The sequence below is a fragment of the Phyllostomus discolor genome, chromosome 1, assembly GCF_004126475.2.
Source record: "Phyllostomus discolor isolate MPI-MPIP mPhyDis1 chromosome 1, mPhyDis1.pri.v3, whole genome shotgun sequence".
Lineage (NCBI taxonomy): Eukaryota > Metazoa > Chordata > Mammalia > Chiroptera > Phyllostomidae > Phyllostomus > Phyllostomus discolor.
The window spans coordinates 16,842,421-16,858,956 of NC_040903.2; the positions used below are offsets into that span (position 1 = coordinate 16,842,421).

Below are 16,536 nucleotides of genomic sequence, written 5' to 3' on the forward strand. Positions count from 1 at the left end.
CTAACTCTAGTGTAAGAGAAACTGCATTTACCTTCTCTCCAAAGGTGGATGGCCAAGGCTCCCATCAGCATCTGCATTCATGTCCAGTGACTCTCCCTCTGCATGTACCGATCTATAGCCAAAATCATAGAGGTTAACACCACCACCACTTTGAACAGTTAATGTTGGGAAATAGAGAAAGAAAAAATGGAAATTAATTGGAGACGACTTCTCTCATTCTACAACTAGTCAATGAGCCAAAGTTTGCATTATAATGCTTCTACTCTGTTGTCCATTTCACAGTCTCTTTGCCCCAGACATCAATCACTTCAGCTGGCTGAGACATTCTTCAATGCACGTTGTAATGGAAATCTGCGTTTCCCCCAAATTTGTGATGTTTGCAGTCCTACCTGAGTGGCTGCTTAGGTCATATCCATCAGCTCCTCTGACTCAGTGTGGAGGCATCAGGGCAGACTGTGAGGGCTCATTAATATACTATACCCATGTCTGATTAGAAAACTTAACGATGCGGTGTTTTTATTTTCCCCAAGCTCATGGACGGTGGTGCTAGAAGAGGCATGGGACACATGTGAAGTAAAATACACTTAAGTGTCTATTTCATCAGGCACAAATTGCTACTCTTCCATCTGAAGAGGTCTTATAAAACATACATGTGCAGCTGTGGTCATAATGATCAGAATAGGCAATTTGTATACTATGCACCAGGCGCTGCTCTCCTAACCCTATCCAGTGGGGGTGGGTTACTATCATCTCTTTGAAATTGTTTTGGAGAGTCAAGCTGCTTGCTGCTGATGACACTGAGAATCATTTTCTGCACTTCAGCAACGGGAGAGGCTCTCTAGCCTTGCGAAGGACAGGGCTGTTGTTGAACCTCACTCAGCTCCCTCTCCCCGCATCACAGCTCTTTTTCTTCTTAAATCTGCTGGGAAAACATTGGGCTTGCTGACTCGAGTCCCCAGAGCAGTTTAACCTGCTGTACTTGGTAAGTATGAGCTTCTGTGGTGGTTAGAGTTCATGGTGAGCATTCACAGACTATACATACTCTCACACTCCGGGCCCATTCTAACTATCAAGAATTTATTCTTTCTCCTACAAAGCCCTTGACAATTTTTATAAAATTAACCTCTCTCCATGAATTTCTATACAAGGGGGAAACCCCTGCAACCAGAATTTATTTATAGAAAATTGTGTGTTTATTCTTACATGTTTAAACTTCAGTCACCTTCAAAGTACTCTGCATTTGATGCAATATATCTATGAAGTCTTTTTTCCCCCCACTGCTCAAAACAGTTTTTGAATGCATTGATTTTGATGCCTTTTAGTGTTTCTGTGGGTTTTTGTTTAACCTCTTCCACATTGGCAAAACTTTTCCCTTTGAGGACTTTTTTCATCCAGGGAAACAAATAAAAAAAGTCAATCAGGCAATACCAGGTGAATAGGGAAGGTGGGGCACAGGGGTCATGCCATTTTTGGTCAAAAACTGCTGAACACTCAGTGCGGTGTTGACAGGTGCACTCACAAATCACCCATCATGAAATGGGCAAATGTGTCAAAGAGTCTTCAAAAAATCCACTAAAGTTAGATCACAATGCCACCTAGTACAGTGGTACAGATGAGTTTCTAGAACACTCTCCTTGTGAGGGAAGCCTGTAGTACAAGGGACCCTCCCTCCAGAAGATAATTCTGGAGGGAATTTTTGGGGTTCCTCTTCATAGATTGTTGACACATCACTTTTCCGGCTGGCAAAGTGAAAACCAAGATGTGCTCCTTGACAGGCAGTTCCAGAGAAGTGTTAACATCTCTGCTTTCCTCCCGGGGTATTTCTGCATGCTACTGTAATGCATTAGCCTCCTGGTGGGCCAGTGTTGGCACTGCCTGCAGTGCCATTTGTTAACAAGATTCTATTTTTTATGCAATGGCGATAAAGAACCCTCCATGAGATCATAAAGGTGCAGTGAGGGAAAGTCAAGAGTAGGCTGATGACACTACGGGCTCTCTGCCCATGAAAAATACATGTGACCTCAGGACCTGCTCAGGCCCTTTCTCATGTGTATTCTCATTTAAAGATGGAATCTTGCTTGCAGTCAATTGGCAGGTGAGTGAAAGCAGTAGCAACCATAATGGCAGCTTGGCTCCCCAAGTAGATGTTCCATTTCTATCAGGGTTTACTAGTTCATCAAGAGCTATTTCTTAAAGGGAAAATAAATCAATAGGGTGTCTGCTCTAATTCTGAGGCTTGCTACATAGGCTCTGTATGATGTAAAAAAACTGCAGAAAATACCTTGAGCTTCATGAACACCAACAATGTATATGCATTCAGGGGGAAGAGTTGATGGTTTTGGAAACTGGCCTGGCTTATACACCTACTCTTGCAGTGTAGTCCGCTCAGAACTGGAAACTTTTAGTGTCAAAACAAAAATGAGTCAGAGCAGCACAGCCAATGGCAGCATATGTTGACTCCAAAATGTGTAAGCATTTAAAAATAACTATATGGAGAAAGAGTGTTATTTACAGGCTACAATTCTATCTCATAAAGAAAAAAGAATAAAAGCTTAGTCACATCAGGTAATGAATCTCCTACTGACCATGCTTGTTTAGTTTCTTCCCCTGTTGTTTACTGTATTTACCACTTCTAGTTATGTTTTTCATCTTTTTTTCCCCTCTGAACATAGTCAAATCACCAAGTAAACCCACATGAAGGCCTTCTGCCAGATTGCTTCTAAAGGAACTCGGGAGTGTAAGCGTTGTGGCTCTGGGTTCTGACGCTCAGTAATGTCAACACACACTCAGCACTAAACACGTCATCTCAAACATTTCTGTTTAACTCCATCACTGTCATAAATGCAAGCTATTCTCAAGTAGTAGAACTGAACTCATAACTCCAGCACTGTGTACATATCTCCTCCAAAATTCAACCTCCACCCTCCATCTTCCAGTTAAATCAGTCCAGTGTGCCCATTGTTATAGAAAGGCTGTTCATGTCCCCTTAAAATTTATTGTGCTCAATGTGATGCTATTAGAAGGTGAGGCATTTGGAAGGTGATTAGTTCATGAGGGCAGAGCCCTCATAAGTGGAATAAATACCTTTATCGAGGAGGCCCTCAAGTCTTCCCTTGCCTTCCACTGTGTGTGGACACAGGGGGAAGGTGCTGTTTTTGGACCAGTAAACGTCAATACTGAATCTGCCAGTGCCTTGATACTGGGCTTTCCAGCCTCGAGAGCTGTGAGAAATAAACATTTGTTGTTTATAAGCCAACAGTTATGGTATTTTTAGAGCAGCATGAACAGAGTAAGATACGCAGAGAATCATGGATTGTAATCAGCAATCTTACCATTATTCTACCTCATCAGTCAATGTATTCCCTGGCCACTGGTCAGTATACACCTCCTAAACATAAGTGAAAATGTGTTCGTCCTGTATCCACACAGCTCTCCATGAAGCCCACTCAAGTAGACCATGTTCATTTCCATGCATTGGACATACACCAGAGTTGTAAGTTAGAGCCAACATGCACTTCACTCTTCATTGTTCTATTTAAATGTCATTCTGAATCCATAACATTTGGATTTGAATTAAAATCTACAAATAATAAACTCAGTGAATGGTGTTAGTGGGTTTCAAGAAAATGTTCTGAGATGCTATTAAATGAAGTAAGAAACTATTCTTAGACAGAAGTTAGAAGTATGTTCTTCATTAAATTTTAAGGAGTGCACTGAAATTTAGGTCATGGTTATACAAATATACTGGGATTTTAATTAGAAATATAAGTAGCTGTGCTATAAAATTCTCAATTTGGTAATGAATTAAACTATTTTAAGAGAAGTTTCATAAAAAAAATGAAGTATAATTTTGGCTTGATTAAAGGAAGTTTTCTAAGGAAAAAATCTCTGGGTTGACAAATAGAGACATTATGACAACCCGTGATTATCAAGATATTCTGCTTCCATTGATGTCTCTGTTTCCTCATTGTTTATGCTCAGAAAAATTTCTCCAGAAGGTGAAAGGATGAAAACTAAAACTCTAGTCAATTTTGATTATTACTTACAGATGTATAATAAAATCAACACCAAAAACAAATTATTGCTACTCACAAGTTTTATTATTAAGGAATCATTTGCTTTCTTTAACACATAGCACACAAACAATGTTGATGCAGACACTGGCTCACAGTGTCCGTGTCATTATGGATGAAATGAGACATTCACATGGACTACTGAGTCCAGTGGAGGAAAAGGGACAGCATGGTTTTTCTCTCAAGGGAAGCAAAAGCCTTGGCCCTTGCTGTGACCAGCCTTTACTGGGTTTCTCAGCACATTGCCTAATGGAACTCATTTACTATGCACAGGTTCACTTTAGGTGGTACCTTTTACAGAAAACAAAGGAGCCAATGCTGCTAATCACATCACAGAAGAGGGATGTTTGCAAATAAAAAGGCAAAAGTGGTTGAACTGGTTACACTCATCCTTGCAAGGTTTAGCATGGATTTTAGGAAGTTACTTTACAGTAAATGTTCTCAATTCGGGGTGAGGGAGTTTTTTTAGCAAAAGCAAGACCTAAAGCGACCTAGGTACATTGCAGGCCTGATTCCCCACAGGAGAACCTATCTGTGGGCGTGAGTCCTGTGCATCTCCGAGTGGGAGCTGGGCCCACAACACACAGAACGGTCTCCTACACAATGTAATAAGAGTAGACAGAGTAAGGCAAGACTTCAACAGTAATTTAAACTACAGCGCTCTTACAGTCTCACTCCATGTATGGTAGTATCACTGAAATGATAATTGTTTATAGTGGTAATAGGTCCAGTCTGAGTCAAAGTCGCTACACTTGGGAGCACACACAAGATGATTCTAAAAACATCATCTTAAGTTTATTTTTCATCCTTTTGTTGTTATTGTTTTACTTTGTATTTTGGAGGTTCATACAATAAGGACAGATCAAAAGCCCCACAGACTTGGAAATGGTTAGAAAACATTAATTTCAGCAGTTAATGAGAATTCAGTATGACCTGCTGCTTAATGTTATCTATAGTATTTTCTTTTCGTTAGTTTGACTTTTACATTTACAAATGTATCTATGAGACATTATATTGCAATGCATTCTCTGCAAAAACCTTCATAAATATGTTTTATAGCATCTGTGTTTGTACTCCTTTCTATTGCTCAAATCTATCGTTGTCCCCTATTCCCTACACACTTGGAATTCATTCATCCTAAATGTACCACAAAACCTATAAAATTCTGAAGTTTAAGTGTTGCTCTCTGAGACTTCTTTTAGCAGCTTACTCATATTACCTCATATTTTTCTAACCATGTGCAATAGGATAGGTTTTAGCTGATTTAAGTTTATAGTTAACTTAATTTGTTAACAGTTTTGTTAACAAGTTAAATTTAAATAATAAATCTAAATATTTATCATTGCATTGTATATTTTTAGAATGACCAAGTACTAAGAGGTGAAGCTGGCATCAGTTACTAATGAGGGATGTTGACTCTTCTCCATCTTCCAGGTCACAGTCTGAAGGTCTTTACTATTTATTATTGATTTACTTATTCATCTATTTATTTATTTACTTATTACTGATTTTATTTTATTTTATTTATTTAGTATGAATGAAACTTTAATTTATGACATTGATGGCATCTTAAAAAAGTATATTACTTTACAAAAGGTATGGGACACTGGCTTATACATTTTAGAACATGTGTCTACCTATATATAATTATACACATAGTTATATTACATTTATTTTTAAGGATACTTTTACATACATGTAATATATGTATAAGCAATAATTAATTCCAAATGAATTAATGATCTAATTTTTAAAAATATTTAAGTTTTTCTATGAAATTAGTCTATCTATTCATACATCTCTATCAACCTATCTATCCAATCTTTGGGTGATAAAAGTTTTCTTAAACATGCACATAAAGAAATATGGGATATTTCACGAATTTGCATGTCATCCTCGCACAAGGGCCATGGTAATCTTTTCTGTATCGTTCCAGTTTTAGTATATGTGTTGGCAAAGCGAGCCTTGCTTATTACTGCTTTTAAAGAGAGGAAGGGAAAGATAGAAAGATTGATTTCTTGTTCCACTTATTTATGCATGCATTGGTTGATTCTTGTATTGCCCTGACTGGGAACTGAACCCACAACCTCGAGTATCAGAATGACACTCTAACCCCCTGAGCTACCCTGTCAGGGCCTATTTACTATTAACTTAGCGACTCTGGTTGAGAATCTTGAATTCAATTAGTTACGGAAAGATTACATTAAAAAGGTTACTGAAAACAGCTTTATTCCTACACCTGGTTGAAAAGGGAAGGGAGAAAGTTGGATGTTTTACTGTAGCTATTCTTACACGACGTTTCCTAGTTCTGAACAAATGAGGGATGGCTCATTTGTGATGGTGCAAGGGTTCCAGGTGCCTATGACTGCTAGTGCTCTAGCTCCACCTGTCAGGGGAGGGGTCATCATATACAAACTCTCCCCTCCAGATCCTCAGTGGCCCAAGAGGCCATTCTGTTTCAAAGTGTTCAACTGTGGGGAACGTGGGGCCAGCTTAGCCTTCCTAGTGATTTCCTGTGAGCCCAGAGAACTGTGTGCATATTACCAATCTTGGGGACTTTAATATTATTTGGATGTTATGTAGAAAGTGTTCTAATGTGGATCATACACTTATATTTCAAAATAAAACCTAGTGAGACGTAACGAGTCAAGTTTTAACTTTCTGTTTTTTAGGTGATTATGGAACACGTGAACATGAGGGTATTTTTATCACATGATTCACTGCTCCTGTCATCATGTGTCATCACGTGCTAAGCATGTAATCGTGCTGTTGCCTGAATACAAATACCTGGATATCTGGGAAAGGATAGCTTTCAGTAGACGGGAGGTGATCCTGTTATCAACATTTTTTTTACTGTATCTTCTGCCTTGCAATTACATTGTGGCTTGTAATGCTATGCCTTGGCTTACAAATGCTATACCTTGAAGGCTCTGTTTTAAAAAAGAAAAAAAAATCAGAAGCAAATGTTAATATTCTGGCACTTTTGAAATATCATTTCTGAACATCACCCCCTGCCTGATGCTGGCCTTTGGGAGGTGACATTACTAACAGTACAATGACGACAGCAGGAAAGACTCTAAAAACTAGTCGATTTCCCCTTTGAGGGAATGTGGTGTGCAATGTGAGACAGGGTTTTTCTAAATTACCCTCACAAATGTTAACACCCAATTGAGATGCCAGCAATCTATGCCTTTCGCTAGGGGTTTGTAATTTCAATCAACTTTAGACACTGTTGCCTACCTTTACATGCTGATCATGGTGGAGACAACACAAAGCAGCTGTATATATTCACCCAGCAAGATGTTACACCATAAATTACTCATAGGTAACCATATGAATATAGAAAGTATATCTAGCATGTTGAATTAACCCAAAATTTAAATCCAAGAGAAACAGCATTTGGATAGCCTTTGCTCAAACCTAGCACTCTATTATGCTTGTGAAGGGCAGGCATGATCGTTTGCTAGGTAAATGTCTCCATATAGACAGTTTAATCTCTTCTCCTCACAGGTGAGAGAGTGTAAGACACTTAAGCATCTGCAGTCTTGACTAATACATGTGTGAATGCTAATAGTCTCAAGAATAGTTCTGTACTATGGCACCACTTTCCTAAGAAAGCATCAAAATATACTTGAATAAAAAACGTTTATTTTATAGTTAAAATTGCATGCTAATATTATGAGCTACGCAGCAATTTCATCTGCATTCAATTGCTAGTCAACAGTTCTTTAAACTAGAAGAAGTCATTGATCGAGTCAAATGGGCTTTGGGTTTTGTTTTCATCAGCTGTTTAGCATTTGAGAGACAGTTTGCTCTCAAGTAAACATTTGCAAAATAAAAAACATAAAAGGAAGAATGAGTTGTGTTATAATGCTACTGTTATTATTATGGTGTTAATCCTGTGCTGGTGGTTCTGGACATAGAAATAAACAAAGGAGAACATATTTTTTCCAACACTGTTTGAAGTAAGAATTTTTTCCCCAACTTTTTATTTTATTTTGTCTTTGACAATATTTAAGGTCTTGTATACTTTAATCATTTTTTCCTCTTTAATAATTCTGGGCTTAAGGAGAATGTGTACTTTGCATAAATTTTACTCATAGCAACAGAAAAAGTCACAGACTTTATCATTGCTTTCTTGTTTGTTAAGTTGGTCGGAGAGCACAGCCAAATCTTCACTCTGATCCATTACTGAATAACAAACAAAACAAAACAAAACCAATTAAACACAGAGATACAAAGCAGTAGACAGGATGCATGCTTTACCCAACTGGAGCTAATGCAAAGCATTAACAAATGAAATGCCAAAGGCTCTTCATCCTGATCCATGCTTGTTCAAACAATAAAACTTTTTAAGGACAGAACGGAGATTTCCAATGTAAGAAGGAAATGAGAGTACATGTGCACTGTCTGTAAAGAAAGGCAGGTTGCTTATATTGGTGGTTCCCTGATTGCTCATCCCCAAACCTTTACTTTATGGATGGAATCGTTAGGTGTTTGGGTGGGTTTTTGATACTACTTAATCTCTCCTAAACATCAATTGAATTAAAAAAGTACATTTTGGGGGAATTTAACTGTTCCAACATATACGCCCCCCACATAATACCTAAGGATAGGCATTAAAGTTGTGACCTAGGCATTAAAGTTGTGACATATGCTAACATTAGGATCTTGGGTCACTGTCTAGGCAAATATCATAATAGTAAAAAAATTTCCCTTGAAAAACCATTAAATTACCCATAAAATAGAAATATTGTGTTTTATGGAAGACTGATATTGGTAAGCACAACCAGAGAACAGGTCTTTGAAGAGGTTATAAAACAAGAGTCACTATATTTGATTTGAATTTAGCTACTACGTTCAGTGTTTTTATGCACAAAGTCCCATTAGAATCAAGCAAAATAATTATACTTGTATTTTTGCCCCTGAATTCACCTTAGTGCATTCCATTCCTAGGCACTGTTTTAAACTGTAATGCATAATTTCAGTAGGGAGATACTCTCACTACTGAATTTGTGAATGTTCAAAACTATTCGTGTTCAAAACCTCAGTGTCACATAAACATTTTCTTAAAATCGGTTAGAACAGGAGCATGTTTATTGTGCCATAGGAGATGTAAGGCTATGTAATCACTAACTGGAAAACTTCAGGGTCTGAAGCCCCATGTCTTTGCTTTTTCTTCTTTTCATTTAGATGTTTGTCTAAAGACATATGTACCATTGCTAAATGTGATGTCAGCTCAGCCACTGACGTAATCTTGCGACTTTGAAAGTGATCATTGTTAGTTCTGGTAATTAAAAAATTCAGGAATGCAACAGACTTCCTGGTGCAAATCCATATTAAATCTGTTCTTACTGAGTTTGCTTTAAGAAGATGTAGTACTGCATATAAAATGTAGGATTGTGGGATCCATATCACCCAACTTATGTCAAAACAGAAAACAATCATCTCCCAGGGTTCCCAGAAAATACTACTAATAATAGCCTATCTAGGGAACGTTATCTATAACAATATGTGAACGAAATTCTTCTAAGAATACATTAGCTGGCAAGTTTTAAATTTTTTCAAGGTGAAGATTCTGCTTACTCTCAATCCCTAAGTTTTTAAAACTTTTTTTTATAACCTAATAATTTGAGATATGCATTTACTGACTAAGGGATTTCAAGGTGCAGAAACGCTGGGCTGCCAAATTCCCAATCCTTCTCGCTCTTGCATTAATTAATGCGAACTGATACGGTGAGTTAACTAGGGCTCCGCTGGCAGTAGCATAAAGTGCAATATGCTTGCTATCTTTTCCGTAATGGAAAAGCTGAATGTAGAAACTCAGAACGTGGGATGTTATAAATATCTCCTTCGCCAGCCCTTGCAAACAGATTAAAGTCTTAGTGACAGCAAGGACAGTAACTTCAGTGAGAAAAATCATCTTCCTGTTAAAAAGAAATGTGATGTCCATTTTGGACTTGCCTTCTCAAAATTATGCTAAGAGATGTGGACAGGAGTCAGGACAGAATAATGAGAGTCGTTAGGCAGGGGAGAACCTGATGTTCTTCTGCTGTAGGAAGTAATTATGTCCAACACCCGTATCAACTGATAGTCGCATTTTACTTAAGCCGAAAGGGTAGAAATTGAAGTTTGGACTTCAGTGTATACAACCTCAAAATGTCTTTGCTTGATAAGAATGAAAACTAATTTAACTGTGCGTATGTAATACATGTAACAACATAATATTTGGTCACTGTTTTTAGAGTTGCTTCTTGATACACAGAGAATGAGTTGAGTCAGGCCAGAAGCAATACAATTTGAAAAACACAACACAAAATATTTGTCTCTGCATGCTCTCTGATTCTGTTCCTTTTATTGCATAGTTCCTGGGTTTTCTACAATGATTTCAGGTGTTATAAGAATGATTTGATACCTCTGGTCTTAATGTATCAAGGTCATGATTGATTACGTCTAAAAATTTTGCAAGTGAATAACATTCTTTTCATTACCCTTGACACCGTTGAGTAAGGAATATCAAGCTCCTACCCACTGATAGAGACAGAGCCTTTCCACTCACATCTCAGCATCAGAGTGGCTCTGGGTTTACAGAAATCCCAGACACCAAAAGGACCTAAGTCTTGTGGGGAATTAGTAATGTGACTGACAGTTCTGGTTTGTCAATGTATTTTCCAGTAGACGCTCAATTTCATTCAGTTCTCATCACTGATAACTTTGTAAATACCAGTTCTACAACAGGCAATGCACTTTATAAGAGAATAAAACAATGGTTTTGACTGGACCTATGCATGCCATGATACTATCTTATTTTTAATAATGGCTTAACTAGATTGGGTCAGGTAGAGAGGTTATTTGATCCCCATAGAGTAAACTATTTCTCAGTGGAAAGCCCTTAAGTGAGGAATCACTGGAGACTATGGTAAATGAATATAATATTTCCAAATCTTTGCATTAAGATGAAAGAAAAAATATTGCCAGAGGCAGTTTGCAAAGAAATTACATCTGGGTGCAGCAAAGAGAATCCTAAGAGGGAAAGGTTCATTCAATGAGTGAGCTCTTTAGGGGAACTATTATTTGATTAAGAAAGCTATTTATTTAAATGGAGTGTGCTGTAGGACTAGTTTAATCCAGGCCCTGAAGGCTACTTTAATGGGTCTGAGAATTACTTCTGCAAAACATACCTGATTTTTTGATCACTGCAAATTCAATCACAGAGGGTAAACCATTTTACTGCAAGCCATCTTAAGTTTCTGGTCAAGTTGAGAGGTTATGCACTAGCGAAGTCAGGACTATAGGATTTAGGCTTAGTTCCAGGTAGCCTTTATTTTGTTATTCCATCCAGAAGATGTTCGGTGAGCTAACTTATTGAAGAACTCAAGGGACTCAGAAGCAATGGGAAAATAATACTGGACTTAAATGAGCCTCCTGAGAAATCCACATCAACAGGGAAAGAAAAAAAAATATAAATGGGAATCTCTTTTAGATGTAGACGCTACCTCTGCTACCAACTTGATCAGTGAGGTCAAAGGCTGAGACTTCTGTGGACTAACCTACACATTAGTCAACCCAGTTCTGACAAACATAACATTATTGAAAATTGTTTTATTTTTTAAAGATGTTTTAAAATTTATTTTTACAGAGGGGAGAAGGGAGGGAAAAAGAGAGGGAGAGAAACATCAGCGTGTGGTTGCTTCCTGCACACCCTCCACTGGGGGCCTGGCTGGCAACCCAGGCATGTGCCCTGACCGGGAATTGAACCAGCGACCCTTTGGTTTGCGGCCCACCCTCAGTCCACCGAGCCACACCAGCCAGAGCAGAAACTTTTAATCATAAGAGTTGAGAGTGAATTTTTAGAACTAAAAGAACATGGAAAGACTATACAATACCCAAAGAATACGGGCTATCCACAGCATTTAAAATGTTCAAAAATGACAATACGTAGCACCTTTATTCGTCTCAAGTGCCCTGTTACAGCCGTGCGGTTGTTTATGGTCTCACCCTTTTCGGTCGGCGTCCAGGCTGGATCAGTTGTTAACTATTTTCAATATCATCCTGGTAATGAGGGATTCCATTTGTCTTTAAAACTGACAACTTGAACATGTGTTTAATGTAAAAAAATGCACGGGAAAGCAAACACTATATTTGAAGAACGGTTATATTTCTGGAGGGAGACTGAATTGTGAGAGAGAACGAAACGGGAAGAATAATGTTGGCTCCGCACACTTTCTTAGTGCTTGGACTATTTGAAACACGAAGGTTCATCCACGTGCACTTTTTGGTTAACTAAACGCTTAAATACATTTTATACCATGAAATCCATGAGTAAGAAATGTGCAGAATTATAAACTACAGGATTTAACTCTAAATGTGAAATAACTTATAGTTGTTTTCTACAGGGAAATAATGAACAAAATCTTCAAGCATTTGGCAAGTGACTCTGCTTGGTGACCAGTGATTTAATTTGTGTCTCCTATGGAACAGTAAAAGTCGACACAGCTTCTTTTGCAAAGGGAGGCTCATGATTTATATATATATATATATATATATATATATATATATATATATGTATATGTACACAAATTATCGATATACATAAGTATTATATGCTCATGATTTTATATATATACACAAATCATGATATATTATATTTATATATAGATATCATAATACACAGAGAGATATATATAAATTTTTATATATATATTAGTGTGAGGAGACAGGAATGTCCTTGGTAAGGTTTATGAAACTAATTGCTCATTCTCCTTTTACATGTCATACTAAAAACTAATGTAATTACCAGTTAAGATTGCTTCATATAACTCTGGATGAAGAATGAGTTAGGACATTTTGACTTTTCTGAAGGTGTGTAGATAAGGTTTAAAGAAATTGAACATGTGATGAAAAGCTTTTTTCAGATTCCCTGAGGGCACACATCAATACTTCACAACCCATGCTCCTTAAGGGTAAGGCTGGGCATGGATAAGCCAGTTTTGGAAAATGCATATTTGTACCTATTTGGGGTGATCTTCAGATAATACAGTAGAAATTATTGTCTCCTTAGTAACCGGTAGGATGGTACTCAGTAAGGATTTAGGCTACTTTAGAGTATACCAAGGTGGCAGACAGAAACACACATTCATTCTTTTTATCTGAATGTGAGGGCGTGGGGTCCAAAGGTGTGCAGTGATCTTTATAATGTGTTTTGTAAAACTTAATGCTGTCATATAGTGTATTACCTTTTGGGATTGGCCTTTTACACTCAGTATAATTTTCTGCTTTTGGTTTCCAGCCTAATTTTCTTTTTTTTCCCCCTCGGCCTATATCTCAAATGCCTTTATATATATATATAATATATATATTATGTTAAATATATAAATATATATACATATATATTTAATTTATTTTCTAAAAATACTATACTTTCACATTTTGGATTTAAATTATGATCCATTTTGAGTCCATATTTTATAGGGTGTAAGAAAATGATCCTTTGCTGAAAAAGTACACTTTTGCCAAAAAATCAGTTGGCATATTTGTGTGAGGCTATTTTCAAATTTTCAATTCTTTTTCATCGATCTGTGCCTCTTATCCACCTGCCAACATCACCACAGTTTTGACTATCTCTGATGTATAATAATTACTGAAATCAGATCAGTGGCTTCCTCCTATTTTTTCTTATTTTTTAAAAAAATTTAAACTGTACTTTGTTTTTTCATATAAATTAAGAATATTCATATCTATATTGGCAAAAATATTGATGATCATAAGATAGGAATTTTGTTACACCTGTGCATCAATTTCAGGAAAATTGACATTTTTACTAACTTAAGGCTTTCTATCCGTGAACATGTGATGCCTCTCCATTTACTTATGTTTCATTTGTTTCATTAGTGTTTTATAGTGTTTAGCATATAAATATCACACATATTTTGCTGGTTTCCCACCTACTTCATTTTTTAAAGCAATTACATATAACATTATATTTTAAACTTTGGTGTCTATTTGCTTATTGCTAGTATTTAAAAATATAATTGTCTTTTGTATGCTTACCTGTGTCAGATAAACTTCCAGAACTCATTAGTTTGATAAAAGAAAAAATATTACAGCAATATTATGTATTCCTTACAGAAAGTGGCCTATAAATTGAGTTAAAGCACACATCACTTCTGCTAACTTGGAAGTCTTGGATTATGTAAACCCCACCTGACATCAGAATGCAAATGTTCACCCAAGATATAAAATAACAGTAAAGCATTTTATAGATGTTAAGACAACTCACTTTTTAGGTGGGAAGACAGGAATTAAATATGCAAGTGAAATAAATAGATAGAACACTAATGTCAAGTATTATACGTTCTTATTCCAAAGAGAAAGAAAAGATGGAATTGAATTTCTTTAATAATATGGGGAAGCTGCAGAGAAGGAGGAATTATATAAATTGTTTATATAAGAAAAGATAACAGATAATATATCATATAACAAATAATAACAGATATTATTACAGTACTGGAACATATAGATATAATATGAATGTCAATATTCAGATTTCTTATTGGACTTTCCAGGGCACAGTGAGAATGTGAAAAGCTCTGTACTGAGAAACCGATAAGTTCTATTGATGAAAATACTGATAGGTATTTAAGCAATAAATGCATAAAACATTTAATTTATTTTTAAACCAAACATTGTTGTGGTGAATTTTCATCTTTCTTCTTAAAAATTATTATTGTTAAATAATTGTTTTAGTAATTGCATTTTAAGAACCTGTCAAAGCTTTAAATTGTACTCTGAGAGTACAATGAGTCAAAAATTTTAATTTGTAAAATCCCATGCTTGAGGCACAATACTACTTTTTAAAGAGATAATTGTAGAAAGGCAATGACATTTCTAAGGTGGTTTTTTTCACCGACAATTGTCCCTTCTCCAAGGTTTTATTACAGATGAAAATACTAAGGAAATGGGCTGTCAAAGATTCAGTGAAACAATACCCAATTTTTAAGTATTATCTCTGTATGTGTTCTTATATTAATTCTCCAAAGTACAAAACTATTTTCTAATCTTCTCTATATGACATAAATATAAATGCTTTTTCATTTTTATCACTTAAAATAAGTTTTAAAAATAAAAATTTCTTATGACATTTGAAATAATTACATGGGTGTGATTTTTTTCACTATGTCATTATAATTGGATAGGATAACTAAATTTTATGAGAACAGAAATGAGAAGGAGTAACAATTTTAGGAGCTATGTTTAAAAGGAACAAAAAGCCAAAGGCAAAGAGGTGATACCAGGTTATTTCTGTATTTCTATGTTATCTTCTTCTCTCATAATTTTCTTCTTCATTACTATATATCAAAAGGGTTCATATAAGAATCATAATGCTAACAATCATGAGCAGAGGTCCCAAAGCCCAATTCTTGCTCTGTTCCCAATTTGTTTGGAGACCTTGGATCCATCATTAAATCCCACATAGTGTCAGCTTTCTCCTAAGCATGGTTGGTGAGGATGATTGTTGCATTAGTTTGTTATATAATTCTGTTCCCTGTGAACACAACATCATTTATACATTTTGTTTGCTTTGAGTAAATATACCTTTTTACCCAAAGTCATTGGGTTGTCAAGTAATCTCTTGGAGGAGAAGACTCTTATATAACAAAAATTCATAAATATCTGATATTCAAATCAACATACCTGGACATTCTATCTTTCATGTTGGAAGTTGGCAATCACGGTTTCACTGAATCGCCTTCAGGAACATATTTATAAGGAATTATGCTTTAAGACTGGAGGTCTCGAATAGCTCCTAATTCCTAATGTAGTGTGTTTTGCCTTAGATGTGAGGCACGCGCTCACAGCTAGGGCACTGCAAATATGGAGAATCCCCTAAGCAAGTATGTGGTTACCACAGAGCAGCAACAGGGAGAACTAAGGATCTGGTCCCTCGTAAGTGCTGGCTGGGCCCGTAGTAGGTCTGGGTCTGTGAGGGTGGCGATCTGACCAGGGGCAGTACCCAGAACTCAGCACCTTGCCAGTAATCAACTGAGTTAACTCACTCTTTATTTCTTAATTTTTTCCCTTTTAAGCAAGTTATGGATTACTGTTTTGCTTAATCTGCTAAGGCATTTGTTACATTTATTCCTTGAATGTAAAGGCTTTGGAGTAACAGTGAATTTATTTTAGACTCAAATGTAAATAATTAGTTTGCACCGTTTATTTTTGAACACCAGCATCATAGCTGCCAAGAGTAGTGCACACAAGATCCACACCTTTAAGATGGGAGAAACTTTGCGGCTTAAGAACGTATTCTACAACTGCCCTGTGCTGAAGGAGTCAGGTTGCCACACCTACTCCCATAAACATAGCGGTTAACTAAAATAAGATTTAAAAATAACACATTTCATAGTTTGCTATTGATCAACATCAAGGACTTATGCACAGAAGTGTGCCAGTCCATTCCTTC

The 16,536-nt window shown here is 36.5% G+C and overlaps 1 non-coding gene across 1 annotated transcript; it reads right to left on the reverse strand.

The window, feature by feature from the left end:
- Positions 1–5,932: 5,932 nt before the first annotated feature.
- LOC114493588 lies at positions 5,933–6,037 on the reverse strand. Its single transcript, XR_003684222.1, has one exon. It is a non-coding gene; the product is annotated as a U6 spliceosomal RNA (small nuclear RNA).
- Between the last annotated feature and the right edge of the window lie 10,499 nt (positions 6,038–16,536).